This window comes from Suncus etruscus, chromosome 16, assembly GCF_024139225.1.
Source record: "Suncus etruscus isolate mSunEtr1 chromosome 16, mSunEtr1.pri.cur, whole genome shotgun sequence".
NCBI classification, from domain to species: domain Eukaryota; kingdom Metazoa; phylum Chordata; class Mammalia; order Eulipotyphla; family Soricidae; genus Suncus; species Suncus etruscus.
In genome coordinates, this window is record NC_064863.1 from 41,407,229 (window position 1) to 41,424,185 (window position 16,957).

At 35.5% G+C, this 16,957-nt stretch overlaps 1 non-coding gene across 1 annotated transcript; it reads left to right on the forward strand.

Moving 5' to 3' along the window:
• On the forward strand, nt 1-107 carry LOC126033011 (U6 spliceosomal RNA). Its single transcript, XR_007504168.1, has one exon. It is a non-coding gene; the product is annotated as a U6 spliceosomal RNA (small nuclear RNA).
• The last annotated feature ends 16,850 nt before the right edge of the window (nt 108-16,957 follow it).

Genomic DNA, 16,957 nt, shown 5'->3' on the forward strand with positions numbered 1-16,957 from the left:
GTGCTCACTTTGGCAGCACATATACTAAAATTGGAACGATACAGAGAAAATTAGCATGATCCCTGAGCAAGGATGACTCGCAAATTTGTGAAGCATTCCATATTTTTTTAAAAAAATTTCTTTGCATAATATGTGTTTACAACGCTCTTAATAATGGTTTTTCATGCACCTAATTACAGTATTACAAAATTGGGCTAAAATGAGCATATCTCAAGACGATAATGACTATACAATAAACCTACAAGCAATATTGTAATGAATGGTGAGGAACTGAGATCAGACACAAAGCATGAATGTTTACCTTTTTCATTATTATTCAAAAATGATTTTTGAAGTCCCCATTACAGTGTTTATTTCCATAAGTATTGTGAAAATCCAAATTGGAAAGAAAGTTAAGCACGTACTATTTCCCTGGCTTGATACTATACATAGAGAATGATAAAGGCTTCACTGAAAAAAACTCTTAGAAACAGTAAACCAATACAGTAAACTACCAGGCTACAAAATCAGAACATAGAAATCTGTTTAATTTCTAAATACAATGAACTAGAAAAAAACTATTTAATGGCATTCTCATGTACTAGATAGAGCATGCACTTAGAAATCAACAAAGGATATGAAAAAAATTTCCATTGAAAACTGTAAATAACTACTGAGAGTTATTGTATAAATGATATCAGGAAACAGAAAATATCTTATGTTAATAGACTGGAATAATGAATATTGTCAAAATCTATACTTTTCTACAAAATCTATACCTTTCTACAACAAAGTTTTATACAATAAAAGGATTACCTAAAAGCTTTCATTGATATTCTTTAAGGATTTAGACATATATTACTAAAATTTGTGTAGACTCAAAAAATTTCTCAAATGACTAAATACATTTTGAGGAAAAAGAATATGGGGTCCAGAGCAGTGGCACAAGTGGTATGGTGTTTGCATTGTATGTGGCTAACCTAGGACAGACTGCTGGTTCGATCCTCTGGCATCCCATGAGGTCCCCCAAGCCAGGAGTGGTTTCTGAGTGCATAGTAAGGAGTAACCCCTGAGCGTTACCAGGTGTGATCCAAAAAGAAAAAAAAAAAAAAAGAATAGGAAGTATTGCATTTTAGCTTTAAATTATACTATAAAACTATAGTAATAAAAAACTGTGATATGGGATAAAAAAAATAGACTCTCATACCATTGGAATAGAACTGAGAGCTCAGTGGCACACCTCAGACATATAGATAGCTATTCTATAAAAATAGAATTAGGTTCATAAGGTGGAATAAGAACACACATTTTATCTAGTAGTATTTGCAAAGTTGAACAACCTTATGCAAAAGAAAAAAAGATACTGTAATCTCTATTTCACACCAAACCAAAAGTTATTAACTCAAACCAAAAGTTATGTGGAGAACGTGCTTAAGAACCCACTATGATGGGAAATATTTTATTCTAAAAAAGTTTTCCCCCTCTTCTTCCTATTATTGGTAATTATGAGTGTTAGATTCTCTCCCCATACCTGATGAGGTCAAAGGTACATAAATATATAATTTAAAGTGGAAAAATAGGGGACAGAAATCAGGTATTGGTGGTTTTGCATTTTCATTTGTGTGTAAATTTTTTCTATAAATACTATATATTTATGATAATGCACATAAAGCATTAATGAAAGTCAAAGTATTTCAGTGAACAAGTTCAGCAGTTCAACTTTATGATAATAATAAATAAACCTGTTAAATATTTCTGGAAAAAAATGTTGAACTCTCCAGGACAACACAACCAAATATGGAGGAATATCACAATCAAAGAGTGTAACTCCCTTGCAAACACATTAAGCAAGTTTGCAAACCCTTCCAAGAAGTGAGTAAGGGACCTGAGCAATAGTGCAGTGGGAGGGTGTTTGTCTTGCAATTCAATCCTGGCATCCCATATGGTCCCAAGCCTGCCAAGAGTAATTTCTGAGAGCAGAGTCAGAGTGCCACTGGGTGTGGTCAAAATTTAAAAAATGAAAAAGAAGTGTGAATAATCCCCTGATTCAATGTTAATATGTACCTAAAATATTACTGTGAAAGATATGTAATCCACTTTGGTCAAAATTAAAATTATTATATAATTTAAAAAAATCCAGTCATCAGAAACACAACAAAGTAACAAGAACAACAAGAAAAGTGGTGGGAGGTGGAGAAGGGATTAAAAATAAAATAAATTTTAAAAAAAGGCATATTATACTAATCAGAGTGACAACAACAAATTCCCATAATAGTTGGAGACCCTAATGTTAACATTGTCTCTTCCTTTTATCAGAAAGTACTCAGAATTCATAAAACAGATGATAAAAATTAATAGGTATTTTTATTAACTAAAGTAAATGCATAAAACTTTTAATGTGTTCTTTTTGAGACAAAAAGCTTTTGATGATGATGATAATAATAAAGATGAGTAAGCATATGATAGAGCAAATAAATACTTAGAATCTAACATATTTCGGTCTCCTGAACTCTAACCACAAAGGCTTTGCAGTCACAATGAGTATTTGACACTAAGGATAGTTTATTCCTGATTCTCTTTTTCCTTGTCCTAAAAGGACCACATTGAAAGTTTTATGCATTTACTTGAAAACAATTTGCAGTTACCATAGTCTAATCTGTACTTAATATTTTTTCTTTTCAACATTTGTGGAGTATGTGTAACTTGTAAAATGTAAGGGGTAAAAAATAAAGCATAAAATATTGAGAAAATTGGGTCCAGAGCGGTGGCACAGAGGCAGTGTGTTTGCTTTTCACATGGCTGATCCAGGATGGACCGCAGTTTGATCCCCAAGCCAGGAGCGATTTCTGAGCGCATAGCCAGGAGTAACCCCTGAGCATCACTGGGTGTGACCCCAAAACCAAAAAAGTATATATATATATATTGAGAAAGTGTCCAGGACTTGAGAGGGTAATAAAAAAATCTGTAAGTAAAAAACAGGGCCCTAAGAGATAGCATGGAGGCAGGGTGTTTGCCTTGCATTCAGAAGGACGATGGTTCGAATCCCGGCATCCCATATGGTCCCCCGTGCCTGCCAGGAGCGATTTCTGAGTGTAGAGCCAGGAGGAACCCCTGAGCACCGCCGGGTGTGACCCAAAAACCAAAACCAAAACCAACCAACCAAACAAACAAAAAAACAATTATATCTTTCCTTTTGCACTGGGCCAGCTCCAGAGACTCACTCATTTCTCAAAAGTGATATAATACAAATCATAACGAATTATGGGTACAAGAGTCACACAGCAGAAAGTTGACAATCTCTGGAAGAGAGGGTGGGCCCAGACACAGCCCTACTGAAGCTCCCATCCTAACCTCCAAAAAAAAGAAATAAAAGCAGATGATAAATATTATCGATTACCTTTTGAGCCACAATATTTAAGACTGGCATGATTATATGCATATAAACCAAACTATAGAGTACCTATATTAGTATAATTCAAAATCAAGATACACAAGTTGTTTGCTAATGAGAAAATATTTTATATTTCTCCTCACTGCTATATAGGAATATACTATCATTAGTGCCATAGCCAAAATTTAAATTATGGCAGTCCCATTGTAACATAAAACCAGTTAAGATGGAAGGCTCTGGTATTATATGGATTTATTCTTTAACCCACTGATAAAATTATAAGAGGGAACAAAAACTTGCTGCCTAACACAATGCCTGAAAATTAACAGGTATTTAACAATATTTGTTGAATAAACTGTAAGTAAAATAAGTGTTAAAGTATTATGGGGGAGGATTGAGGTGTTTCTTTAACACATTTTAAATTTTTGCTTAGAATTTTAGTTTCTTCAAATTGTGGTTATCTTTTTTTGTTTGCTTGTTTCTGTTTTGGGGCCACACCTAGCAGTACTCAGGGGTACTTCTAGTTCTACGCTCAGAAATTACTGCTGGTGGTGCTTAGAGCACCATATAGAATACTGGAGATCGAACCCGGGTCAGCTGCGTGCAAGGCAGGCAAACACTCAACCAGCTGTGCTATCACTCTGGGCCTCCTAATTTGTTTTTGATGACTGAGATTGGTGAGGAGCATTTTTCTTTTTAACCACACCCAGCTTCATCAGGTTTTTCCTGCTCCTGTGCTCAAGGATCATTCCTGGTGATGTTCAGAGAACCATAATGAGATTCTGGGAATTAAACAGGCAGGTTTAAAAGTAATGGAGTTTTTGTGACTATTATTGTTTTTGCCATTTGCAAAGCAGGCACCTTACCCACTTTACTAATTTTCTAATCCAGTTTATTAATTTAAATATAAACAGTTGTTTTAATCCAGACTTTAAAAAATATTTTTGGACACACCCGTTGATGCTCAGGGGTTATTCCTGGCTATGCGCTCAGAGATCGCTACTGGCGTGGGGGGACCATATGCGACGCCTGGGAATCGAACTGCTGTCTGTCCTAGGCTAACGCTTGCAAGGCAAATGCCTTACCTCTAGCGCCACAGCTCTGGCCCCTAAAATCTTAATACTATCTAACTTTCTGATACATAATTAAAATATGTATTAAAATAATGTAACACTAACACAAGAAAACTTGATAGCACTTTTAAACTTATTTTAAAAAGTGACCATGCGGGGGGGGGGGGGGAGACAGAGACAGAGACAGAGACAGAATAGTGAGTAAGGTGATTGCCTTACATACTGCAGGCATGAGTGTTGGATCCCTGACTCCATATGGCACCCTGAGCCCACCAGGAGTGCCAGGAATAAGCCCAAAACACAGCAGGGTGTGGTTCAAAATGTAAATAAATAAATAAATAAATAACAAATAATAAAATAAATAATTATAGTAATTATTTTTTTTTATTTTGGAGAGGCATTCTATGGTAGACAGGGCTTACCCCAACTCTATGGTAGAATAACTTCTGAAAGCCCAAAGACTATTTGCAGTGCCAGAGATCAAACTCAGCCCAACTACATGCAAAGTAAGCATTTTACTACTGTGCTTCATTAATATCTTTTAATCATTTTAGTTAAAATAAACCTAAAGTGCTAACACGCCTATTATGAAGAATTAAAAGAGAAATGGTGTTTTAAATGATGGCTCTATTGCATTATAATCAAGTTGTCCTAAGTCTTTCAACAGCCTTTTCATTTCTAAAAGGAGGTATGCAAGTTTGTTATAATAATACAAAGTGAATAACACAAGAATGTATCAATGAGTTGGAACTTTTTAAAGTTAATTTTTTATTGAGATTTATAGAAATTTGATGGTGTTTATCTTCAAATATTAAAAAACTTATATTATGAGATACATTCTTTGGATCAAGATTTATCTGCCACAGGTATTGTTGGCAGCTTCTAAAGGTAAATTTAAAGTGTTCAAAAAGTGATATTTATTATGATATAATATAAAAACCATCATAATAATATTCCAAGGCTTTAGCTATTTATATTATAGCTAAATATAACTGTTCATTTTACTTCCAAAATTACAAAAAAGTTAATTAAGTGCAATAATCAACTGCAACTAAAAAAAAATAACAAGAAAAACAAGCAAAGGCTTATATATTAGTATATCAAAGCAGATATTTGTGAAAATAAAATCCAATACCCACTGGATTCTTACCTTAGTTTAATATATCTGTGTCTTCAAGAAAGGGAAGTTAGTGAATGCAGTTTCATTAAAGAGGGATATGTCAAAATTCAAATTTCATTTTTTAAACTAATAAGTATATTTTCCTTTTCTTTAAACAAGCATAAATTCTTTTTCTTAATCATCCCAGGGCAAGAAACAGTTCTGTGGCACTCACAAAGAAGGATTTTCATGAGTCATTATTGGATTTGTGGATTTATAAATAGATGCAAATAACAGCAACCAAATCATTAGGTCTTACCTGAGTTCAACTTATTAATATGCATGCACATTAGAGACATAAAGGGGTTTCTCAAAATTCCACCTCTTCACAAATTTAAAAGTAAAGTTATTGAAATATATCACTGCATCACTAATTTTGAAATTATCGACATATGCTGTCAATTTTACCAAAGATTACAATCTTGAAAGCACTGTCTAGGATTTTACAAAAGGTTTGAACAAATTTTGAAATGCAGTGTCATTGTATGACTAAAACTCAATCATGATCAATTTTGCAACCACAGTGCTTAAGTAAAGTAAATATTAAAAAATAAAGCAGTGCCATCATATTTTAAACTAATAAAATATCCTGTATATTATAGTCATATATTAATTTGCTTTATATGGATATTTACATATATACATATTCATATTTGTTTTGTTTGTTTTGAGTCACACCCAGCAGTGCTAAGGGCTTATTTTTGACTCTGTACTCTAGGATCAATCCTGGTTGTACTTTGAGATTGATATTCAATGCCAGAGATCTAAACCAGTTAGATGAATGCAAGGCAAGTACCCTACCTTCAGTATATCTCTCTAGTTCCTATTGTGTCTTTTGTGAAGGACTCATGAAAATCCTTTTTTGTAAATGCCACAGAACTGTTTCTTTCCCTGAGATGATTAAGAAAACTAAACATTTGTGCTTGTTTAAAGAAAGGGAAAATATATTAGTTTAAAAAATGAAATTTTGATTTTGACAAAGATTAGATTTATATCTAATCCCCCTTATATCATATCCCTCTTTCATGAAATTGCATTCACTGACTTCCCTTTCTTGAAAACACAAATATATTAAACTAAGATAAGAACCAAGGGGGAATTGGGTTTTATTTTCACATTTATTTGGAACATATCTAGTCAAGAAATAAAATAAGAGACTGAAAGATAATAGACTTAAGATTCATGCTTTGTATGCAGCTGAACCTAGTTGAATCATCAGAACTATATGCTCCCCAAGAATCCCAGGGTGCTATTCTGGGGGATACTAAGCCCTACTAATTTTTGTCCTGGAGGTCTTAAGCATCACTGGAGTGGCCCTGAAAACCCCAGCACCATAGTGCCTAAATAGCAACACATCCTGGTGCCCTACCAGAAACTATCTGCCCATTTAGCCTAGAATCACCAATGAGGTGTTTCAGGGTCTTTGAACACTTCTTGGAGTTCTCCCCAGTACCCAGAAACAATAGAACAAGGCTTAGTTTGTTTCAAAGACTAATTGGTAAATGTGCAAAAGGCTCGGAGGACCATATGGGATGTTGGGGATCGAACCTGGTCAGCTGCATGCAAGGAAAATGCCCTACCTGCTGTGCTATCACTCTAGCCCCTCTTAAAGAGTAAATTTTATAAACCAAATTTGTTTGTGGTAGAAAATGTAAATGGAATAAAATAAATATTGCCTCTACTTAGCAAAACCGCCTTCATTTTAATCAGTCAATTCCAAAACTGCTTTGTTTTTTTCTCCAGTATATACAGTACTTCCATTATTTATTCTACTAAATAATTGGCTGTTGACTAGGCCAGTTAACATTCACTGTATTGGTTAAATAATTTTGACTGCTTATGAAGATAGAGGATTTCAGAAGATAGCATCTTCTGCAAGATAGCTTGCAACTAAAATTAGTGTATACTAAATACTTTTAAATTTTGATTTCTAGATTCTAGAATTTTAAATACTTTTCTAATAATAGAATAAAACATGTTTATAAAATATCACAGAAAGAATACAAATATAAAGAACATTCTGAGAGAATCATTATTGCAATATGATATTCAGTAATTTCCATTATACTTAGAAATACATTAATAGCAATTCATATTACAAAATGTTTTCTAAAGCTTTTTGTTTGTTTGTTTTTGGGTCACACCCGGTGGTGCTCAGGGGTTACTTCGTGCTCTGTGCTCAGAAATCGCCTCCAGCAGGCTCAGGGGATCATGTGGGATGCTGGGAATCAAACCACCATCTCCTGGGTTGGCTTTGTGCAAGGCAAATGCCATACCTCTGTGCTATTTGTCTGGTCCCTAAAGCATTATTTTTTAGATTGCAAATATCCTACCATATACCATAAATTGTTTAGTGATTATTCAATACTGAACATTCTTCTCTGGTATAAAATATTTTACATGCATATTCTTATTATTTTGGGATGGGGGACTGAGAAACTCCCAAGAGATTTCCTGCTAATGGTTTAATATTTGCTTCTGTTTAGGGTCTATAGATTGAGGATTATTAATACTATATCTGTTGTGTACAGGATCACACTCAGCAATACTCAGATGCTTCCAGAGCATGTCTGATGTTGTTAGAGAGACCATGTAGTGCTAGGATCAAATCATTGTCAGTCACATACATCACATGTGTCATAACAACTGATTTATCTATCCAGCCCTGAATGTTCTTATTCATTTTGGAGGGGAGAATTAGAGCCAACAATGCTGAAGAGTTACTCCTGGCTCTGCACTCAAGAATTACTTCTGATGCTTGGAGGTGCTTGGAGGACCAGATTAGATGCTGGAGATCAGACCCAGGTCAGGTGCATGAAAAGCAAGCACCTTACCCACTGTACTATTGCTTTCCCTTGTAGGCAAATAAAAATTCTGCATAAGTGTTACAAGTATTCATAAATCAAATTATACTAATATGCTATTTGATGCTTATCTTAACGTAAAATTTAACTGGATGTTCTGGTTACTTTGTGTGTAAGGGATTGTTTAGATGTTGGTATTTGGGCCACACTCAGCAGTACTGAGGGTTGAACCTAGGATGTGTGCATGCAAGGAGTGCATCCTACCCATTTTACTATCTCAGTCTCTAGGTGTTCTGTTTTTGTTTGTTTGTTTGTTTTGCTTTTTTGGTTTTTGGGTCACACCCGGCAGCATTCAGGGCTTACTCCTGGCTCTACACTCAGAAATCTCTCCTGGCAGGCTTGGGGGCCCATATGGAATGCCGGAATTCGAACCATTGTCCTTCTGCATGCAAGGCAAATGCCTTACCTCCATGCTATCTCTCTGGACCTTTTTTTTTTTTTTTTTTACTTTTTTGAGGTGTTCTGTTTTTGATGTGATAATACCATCTCTCAGCATCTGATCCAAAGCATAACACTGCCTTGGATTCTTTTAACTAGAGGGCCATGAGTACTCGGGCCCCGCCACTATTTCAGCCATATCTTAAGAGTAGTGACAAAGAGCTATATTCAGAAAATCACTATTGTTATGATTGTTATGATAAACCACTATTCTATATGATTCTATGTGATCATATATAAGCTGGTTCCATTTGTAAACTCCTTGTTTACTTTTTAATTATGAATCATTTATTATAAATATATTTATCTATTGATTTACTTATTTACTCACATAGTGACCAAAGGTTACCATAGCTGTTATTAACTTTATTATTAGCATGTTCTTCACCTCTAATGCCACAGCCTCTATGTCTGGACACCTCAGGGAGTTCTCTGGGTCTCCAGGAAAGTGGGTGCAGGGTTCAGCAAAGGAAGGACACTTAGTTGTGGCAGATCATAATGGTGTGTCTGTTTACTGAATGCTACAGGGGTATATTTAAACATGAATTTTACGTGTGAGAGACTGCCTACATCCGCTTTCCTGAAAGGTTAAAAAAATTGTACTTTCGGGGCCGGGTAGGTGGCGCTGGAGGTAAGGTGTCTGCCTTGCAAGCGCTAGCCAAAGAAGGACCGCGGTTCGATCCCCCGGCGTCCCATATGGTCCCCCCAAGCCAGGGGCGATTTCTGAGCACATAGCCAGGAGTAACCCCTGAGCGTCAAACGGGTGTGGCCCAAAAACCAAAAAAAAAAAAAAAAAAAAAAAAAAAAATTGTACTTTCTTGTTAGCACCAAGCTTAACAGTACATACTGTTTGATCTATAGAATTCTTCACTACAGATAATTCACAGGCTTTTAGTGTGGGTTACAAATCTCCTGAATGTTAAGTTCCAATTAAAAGATAGATGGAGGGGCTGAGCAGTGGCACAGAGCGTGGCACGGAGCCGTAAGGCTTCTGCCTTGCTGGCGCTAGCCTAGGATAGACCACGATTCAACCCCTCAGCGTCCGATATGGTCCCCAAACCAGGAACAATTTCTGAGCACATAGCCACGAGTAATCCCTGAGCATCACTGGGTGTGGCACAAAAAATAAACAAAAAGACAGAGGGGTAATTGAACCAGAGGCTTCTCTGTTATCTAAGGGCAAACTTTAACGTCTCAAAGGTTTTTACTCCTAGACTGGACTTCGGGTGTCAATTCTGATATAAATTAAAAGATTAACAAGTTTCCAGGTGTTCCTACAAAGGTTTCCTTTCATCTGAGTGAGCAGAGTACCTTTTAAAGACTAACTTTACTTTGAGAATTACAAAGTGATATTTATGTTTCTCCTGATGCTGATTTTTCCAGGTAAAGTGATATTTAATCAAAGTCATATTTGTATGTACTAAATTCTCAACTATAACATATTTAACATGGCAGCAGGGAGACTTATTAGGCCAAATATATGTTTGCAACTATTGTTTGAAATTATTACTAAGCTTGAGAAATACCACCCTCATTTTCTTTTTTTTGTTGTTGTTCTTTTTCTTAAATAATATTTTATTTAAACACCTTAATTACAAACATGATTGTGGTTGGGTTTCAGTCATGTAAAGAACACCCCCCATCACCAGTGCAACATTCCCATCACCAATGTCCCAAATCTCCCTCCTCCCCACCCCACCCCCGCCTGTACTCTAGACAAGCTTTCTATTTCCCTCATATATTTTCATTGTTAGTATAGTTCTCAATGTAGCAAGACTCTGGAAACAACCAAGATGCCCCTCAACAGGTGAATGGCTAAAAAACTGTGGTACATATATACAATGGAATATTATGCAGCTGTCAGGAGAGACGAAGTCATGAAATTTTCCTATACATGGATGTACATGATATCTATTATGCTGAGCGAAATAAGTCAGAGAGAGAGAAAGACGCAGAATGGTCTTACTCATCTATGGGTTTTAAGAAAAATGAAAGACACTCTTGCAATAATTTTCAGAGACAAAAGAGGAGGCCTGAAAGTTCCAGCTTACGACATGAAGCTCACCACAAAGAGTGATGAGTTAGAGAAATACCACATCTGTGAAAGATTCATAATTTATTTTGGTCACAATAAAAATTATTAAAAAAAAAGAAAAGACAAAACAAGAAATTTTCATCCTGTTCATTTTTATGGTTTGTTTTTAATTTGGATATTTCTTAAATTATTTAAATAATGTTATTGGAATGATTGTTCTAATAACTTTCTTCCTCTGAATTCCTGAATGCCATGATTTCATAGAGCTTGTCATTATAAAACAGCTCCTTTTGTAATAAATCATAAACACATACTTCTTACCTGTTCAGAATGACTCAGCTTGGGGCCAGAGAGATAGCATGGAGGTGAGGCATTTGCCTCACATGCAGAAGGTCGGTGGTTCGTATCCCGGCATCCCATATGGTCCCCTGAGCCTGCCAAGAATAATTTCTAAGTGTAGAGCCAGGAGTAACCCCTGAGTGCTGCCGGTGTGACCCCAAAACAAAAAACAAAAAAAAAACCAAAACCAAAACAAAACAAAACAAAAAAACCAAACAGAATGACTCAGCTCATTTTATCACAGGTGCATCTTCCTTCACTAGTTCCCATATTTCCTCCTTGCATTTTTCCTTTCCAAAATTATAATTAATAATTATCAATTAATTCCTTAGACTAATATTAATTCTCTGTTCGGAAGAAAAGTGACTTACCTTTTCTTAATTTCACATCTTAAAAAATATAAAGATAGGGTCTGGAGTAATAGCATAGCGGTCGGGCATTGCACTCACTAATCTAGGACAGACCGTAGTTCGATCCCTCAGTGTCCCATATGGTCCCCCAAGCCAGAAGTGATTTCTGAACACAGAGCCAGGAGAAATACCTGAGTGTCACTGGGTGTGGCCACAGAACAACAGCAACACCCAATATATATATATAATATATATATAATAATTCATTATTTGGTTCTTATGAATAGAAATGGAGCAAGATCTTGGCATACACACTTCATCGGCACATAGGAGAACATGTAATTGTCTGTCTCCTCTTTTCCCTTTCCTTTAAGATTTTAAGCAGCACCAAGCATAGAGTTTTGGAGTGCATTGCTGAGGCTTCTCCTGTACTCGATATGTTATAATAGGACTACTGAGATCAAATATATATGGTTATTAAAAAATTAATATGTGTAAAAATAAAGAGTCATTGTTTATACCCTTCTATCTAAATAACTCATGAACTATAATTCTCACAAAAAGTGGCCAAGTTTAATAATGCATTTCAATTTTTAGTGAAATATTTACTTTCTGTGTATAAACTACTTAATGCAAAATAACAATCCTTAATAAAAGCACAGAATTTATTCACATGTACATTCATTAGGTATCTAACTCCTGATCACCTCTGCTTTGCTGAGTGCTATCCTAAGAACACACACAAGCCTTTTGAAGACTTTTTAAAGAAAATATTTTCTTTAGTGCACAGGAGGAAAGTAAGTTAAAAAAAAAGAGAGATATTATATTATAGTAAAATAAAGAACTAAGAAAATACATACAAAACCCTTAAGATTTGGGGAGAGAAGAAACTGAATTGGAGAACATCATCAGGGAAAAAGTTTTTTTTTGGCTGAAATTGAAGATAAGTAGAAATTTTCTTTTAATATATATAATGTATACACAAAGATATTTTTCTTCTCATTTGGCCAAAATTTTTTAAAGACCTGAGTGATTTTGTTGTTTTATTTTTCCCTCCAACATGTGATGAACTTGGTCCAGGCAGTCCATCTCTGGCTTTCTTTCCTGATACTTACAGTAACCTTGACTGATGGGAAGAACAGAATCAAGTTGGATTATCTCTTTAATAAGCTACTTTTAGTCTGGTTCCCAGTCTTGCTTTGTCAGCTCTTGACAAATCCTCATAATCCTGTTTAAATAGCCTCTAGCTACAGGTATGCATTTGCACGACATTGAATATTTTCATTTTTATTTTTTATTTTTATTTTCATTTTATTTTATCCAATCTGATACTGATTGGAAAGATTTTAACTCTTGACTCTTAGTTATTAAATAGGCAATAATTCTTGCAATAATACATTAAGACCTTTAGCCAGAGTGGTTGATGATGTTTTCTCAGCTTAAAAACATAATAATTAAATGCCTTATAATTGTTTTATGTAAGAACTGTAAACTCCCCTATAAGAACTATAAACTACAGAGAAAAAGAATGTGTCTGTGTTTTCTTTTTTATATATATAATATTTATTTTAATCATAGTGGCTTACATATCATTGACGATAATATTTTAGGTACATATTAACATAAAAATAGGGGAGTTCCCATCACTGAATTGTCCTCCCTCCACCTCTGTTCCAGTCCTACCTCCCATATTCTCCTCCCTCATCCCCGGGGCAACTAGAATAAGTGGTCCCTTCTGTGCCTAGTTTACTAATTAAAGGTCCTACACCTGTTTGGTCTTGGTATCTCCCTTATTTCCCGCTCTAATTGGAAGGTGAAACTAGATAGTTCAAGTTATGTGGTTTTGTTTGAAGAAGAGAAAGGTACTAAACTGGAGGAAAAAAATCAAATATGCCGAAAATGGGCAGAGTCCTTCTGGAGGCTCTCATCCTAGGTTTGAGAGACGAAGGGGAAAAGGAAGGTGAAACACCACAACTGTACAAAAAGAAGTGTCAAGTAAAATATCCAGTGAGCACTCCAACAATAAAGATAAGCACCACATAAAAGCCATGGTCTTGAGATAAAAAACATGGCAGAGCACATAACGAAAAAAAAAGAAAAGAAAAATAAATAAATATAAATGGAGACAACAACTTCAATAACCACACCAAAACAAAGAAATCAACAAACACTAGATAAATAACTAAAAAAATTGTTTTGTTCTTTTTTTTTTTTTGCCTTTTTTTTCTTCCCTCCTGCACAGGCACTGTAAATATTGGGGTCATTCGAAAAGGAATTCCCTCAGCCTAGGAGATACAGGGTTTCTCCACCTTGAAGTATATTATCATGGGATTAACTATAGACTCCTGTCAGGTTCATTTACTCTCCTCTTGGTGCTTTTGTGGTGTATGGAAGACTTCAGCTTCGTCCTGGGTGATAAAATCAGACCTTTGTATCTAGAGATATCGGTGCTGTTTGGTTCAACGCCATGGATAATTGGTGCAACATCTTTAACACCCACTATTTAATATATTAATATTTAATAGTAATAAGTGGCTAAATTTGCTATTTATTTGCCATTAAGCTTCTAGTGTCATGGAATAAAAATTAAGAATATTAGGGGCCGGAGAGATAGCATGGAGGTGAGGTGTTTGCCTTTCATGCAGAAGGTCATTGGTTCGAATCCGGCATCCCATATGGTCCCCCGTGCCTGCCAGGAGCGATTTCTGAGCGTGGAGCCAAGAGTGACCCCTGAGCGCTGCCGGGTGTGACCCAAAAATCAAAAAAAAAAAAAATTAAGAATATTAAATTCCTGACCTCACAGGTCGTGAACTCATATGGAAAAGAAAATATATAAGCAAAATAGGAAATAGAAAAAGTCAGATGATTAACAAAAGTTTAAAATGATGTGAGGGTGAGGCAAGACTGGTTCATGTGAGGAGAAAAATTATTTAGGAATGGTGAGACAAGAGAAATTTTGCAGGGACCTGAATACAGTAGCAGAGCTAGCCATGCCCACTTTATGGGGAAGATTCTATCTTGTAATAAGTCATGTAAAAAGCTCAGAATCAGGAGCTTTGTGATAGCTAAAAATTTAAGGAAGCTAAGAGAGAATAGGATTTAGATCTTAAAGGAAAGGGTTAGGTTAGAAGTTACTAAAGTAATGCAGCAAGAGATGGCAGTCATAGAGACCAGGGTAGTTGAAATGAAGCTGGTAAGAAGAGGATATTTTATTTGACTGAAGAAATGGTCCTACTTAAGAGGCCCAGAGCCCAAAATTGCTGTGCTTCTTGCTCCTAGTAGTGCACAGCACCCTAATGGTTCTAGTCTTTAGGGCTACATCTGGCAGTGTTAAGCAAATTATGTGGTGCCTAGAATCAAAATAAGAACTAGCAGAGCCTTATCTGTTTGTACTATCTCTTTGGTCCCAAGAATAAGTTTTTATGAACAGAAGCAGTAAGATTAGTTAATTGAGGGGACAGATGCAGGAAATGAGTGAAAATGGAACCATAGATTATTTTAGATTTTTCTTTGTATTATTCATTATTTTAATTATAGCTTTTTAAACATTATTGCTTTTTTGTTTTTATTATTTTTGTTACTGAATGGTATTATGCATATCACTTAATCTTCTTTCAGCACCCAGTTCTTGTCCAGAGTGATTATTTTCAATATCATTATCATAATGGTTTCGTCTATGACCTAACTGTACTCCCACACTATTTGTGATAAGCTTCCTAGATCTCTATTGTTTCTGGATATTATTAACATGCTATATAGTATTTTATATCCCACATATGAATGTGATCATATTATGTCTCTCTAACTCATTTCACTCATCATTTCCATATCTATTCATGTATAACAAATATCATGAACTTCATTTTTCTAACAGCTACATAATATTCCATTGCATAGATGTACCACAATTTTTTAGCCACTCATCTATTTTTTATACACTTGGATTGTTTCCAGATTCTAGTTATTGTTAATAGTGCTGAAATAAAGAAAGAATACAAAGGGCTTTGCTGCATTTTGTTTTTGAACTTCCATGGTATATTCCTAGAAGAGCTAGGATCATATGGAAGCTCTAGAGGTACTTGATTTTCTGAGGCACAAATTTATCAATAGAATTGTATTCTTTTTTTTTTGTTTTTGTTTTATGTTTTTTTGGGACACACCCGGCGGTTGCTCAGGGGTTACTCCTGGCTGTCTGACTCAGAAATAGCTCCTGGCAAGCACAGGGGGACCATATGGGACCACCAGGATTCGAACCAACCACCTTTGGTTCTGGATCGGCTACTTGCAAGGCAAACGCCGTTGTGCAATCTCTCCGGGCCTGGAATTGTATTCTTAATATCTTTTTTCTTTCATTATTTGTATATAGAAAAATCATGGATTTGTGTGTATGTCTGTGTCTTAATTCTGTAGCCTGCCACTTATTATACAAACCTATTGTTTCTAGAAGCTTTTTTGTAGTCTAGTATTTTCTAAATATAGTATCATGTCATCTGCAAACAGTGAGAGCTTGATTTCTTCCCTTTTCTTTCTAGTTGCTCTTGATATCTTTTTCTTGTGTGATTGCTATAGAAGCCCAAGAATTTATCCATTTCCTTCCAAGTTCTTTCGTTTTGTGGCATAAATATTCTCAAAGTAGTCCTCTGATTACCATTGAATTTCTGTAGTAACTATAATAACATCCCCTCACTTTTAATTTTTGATTCAGTTAATAAGTTTCTTTTCTCTTTTTGGGGTGCCCAGCTTAAATTTTTTATTTTCTTCCTTCTGCCCATTTTTCAGCTCAAGTTGTTGGAAATTTTCCCTTTATTTTTTTTTTTGGTTTGGCCACACCCGGTGTTGCCAAGGAGTTACTCCTGGCTGTCTGCTCAGAAATAGCTCCTGGCAGGCACGGGGGACCAAATGGTACACCGGGATTTGAACCAACCACCTTTGGTCCTGGATCGGCTGCTTGCAAGGCAAACGCCACTGTGCTATCTCTCCGGGCCCAATTTTCCATTTTCTTAAGCTGTGCCATTTAATTAGTTATGTAGGCCCTACCTTCCTTTTTGATGAATTTTCCTTGTATATCAGTTTTGCTATGTCCCACTAATTAGATAATTTATGTCTTCATTCTCATTTGTTTCTGTTGTTGTTGTTATTGTTGCTCTTCTGGAGTCACACCCAGCAGTGTTCAGGGATTATTCCTGGCTCTGCATTCAATGAGTCCCCACCACAACAAATTAAAAAAAATGCAAAGGTCACAATGGGGAAACGCATTTAGAATTTCACCATATAGTAATTGAAGGTGGTAATACTGAAGGCCCAACTAGTATCGGCACCATATATAAGC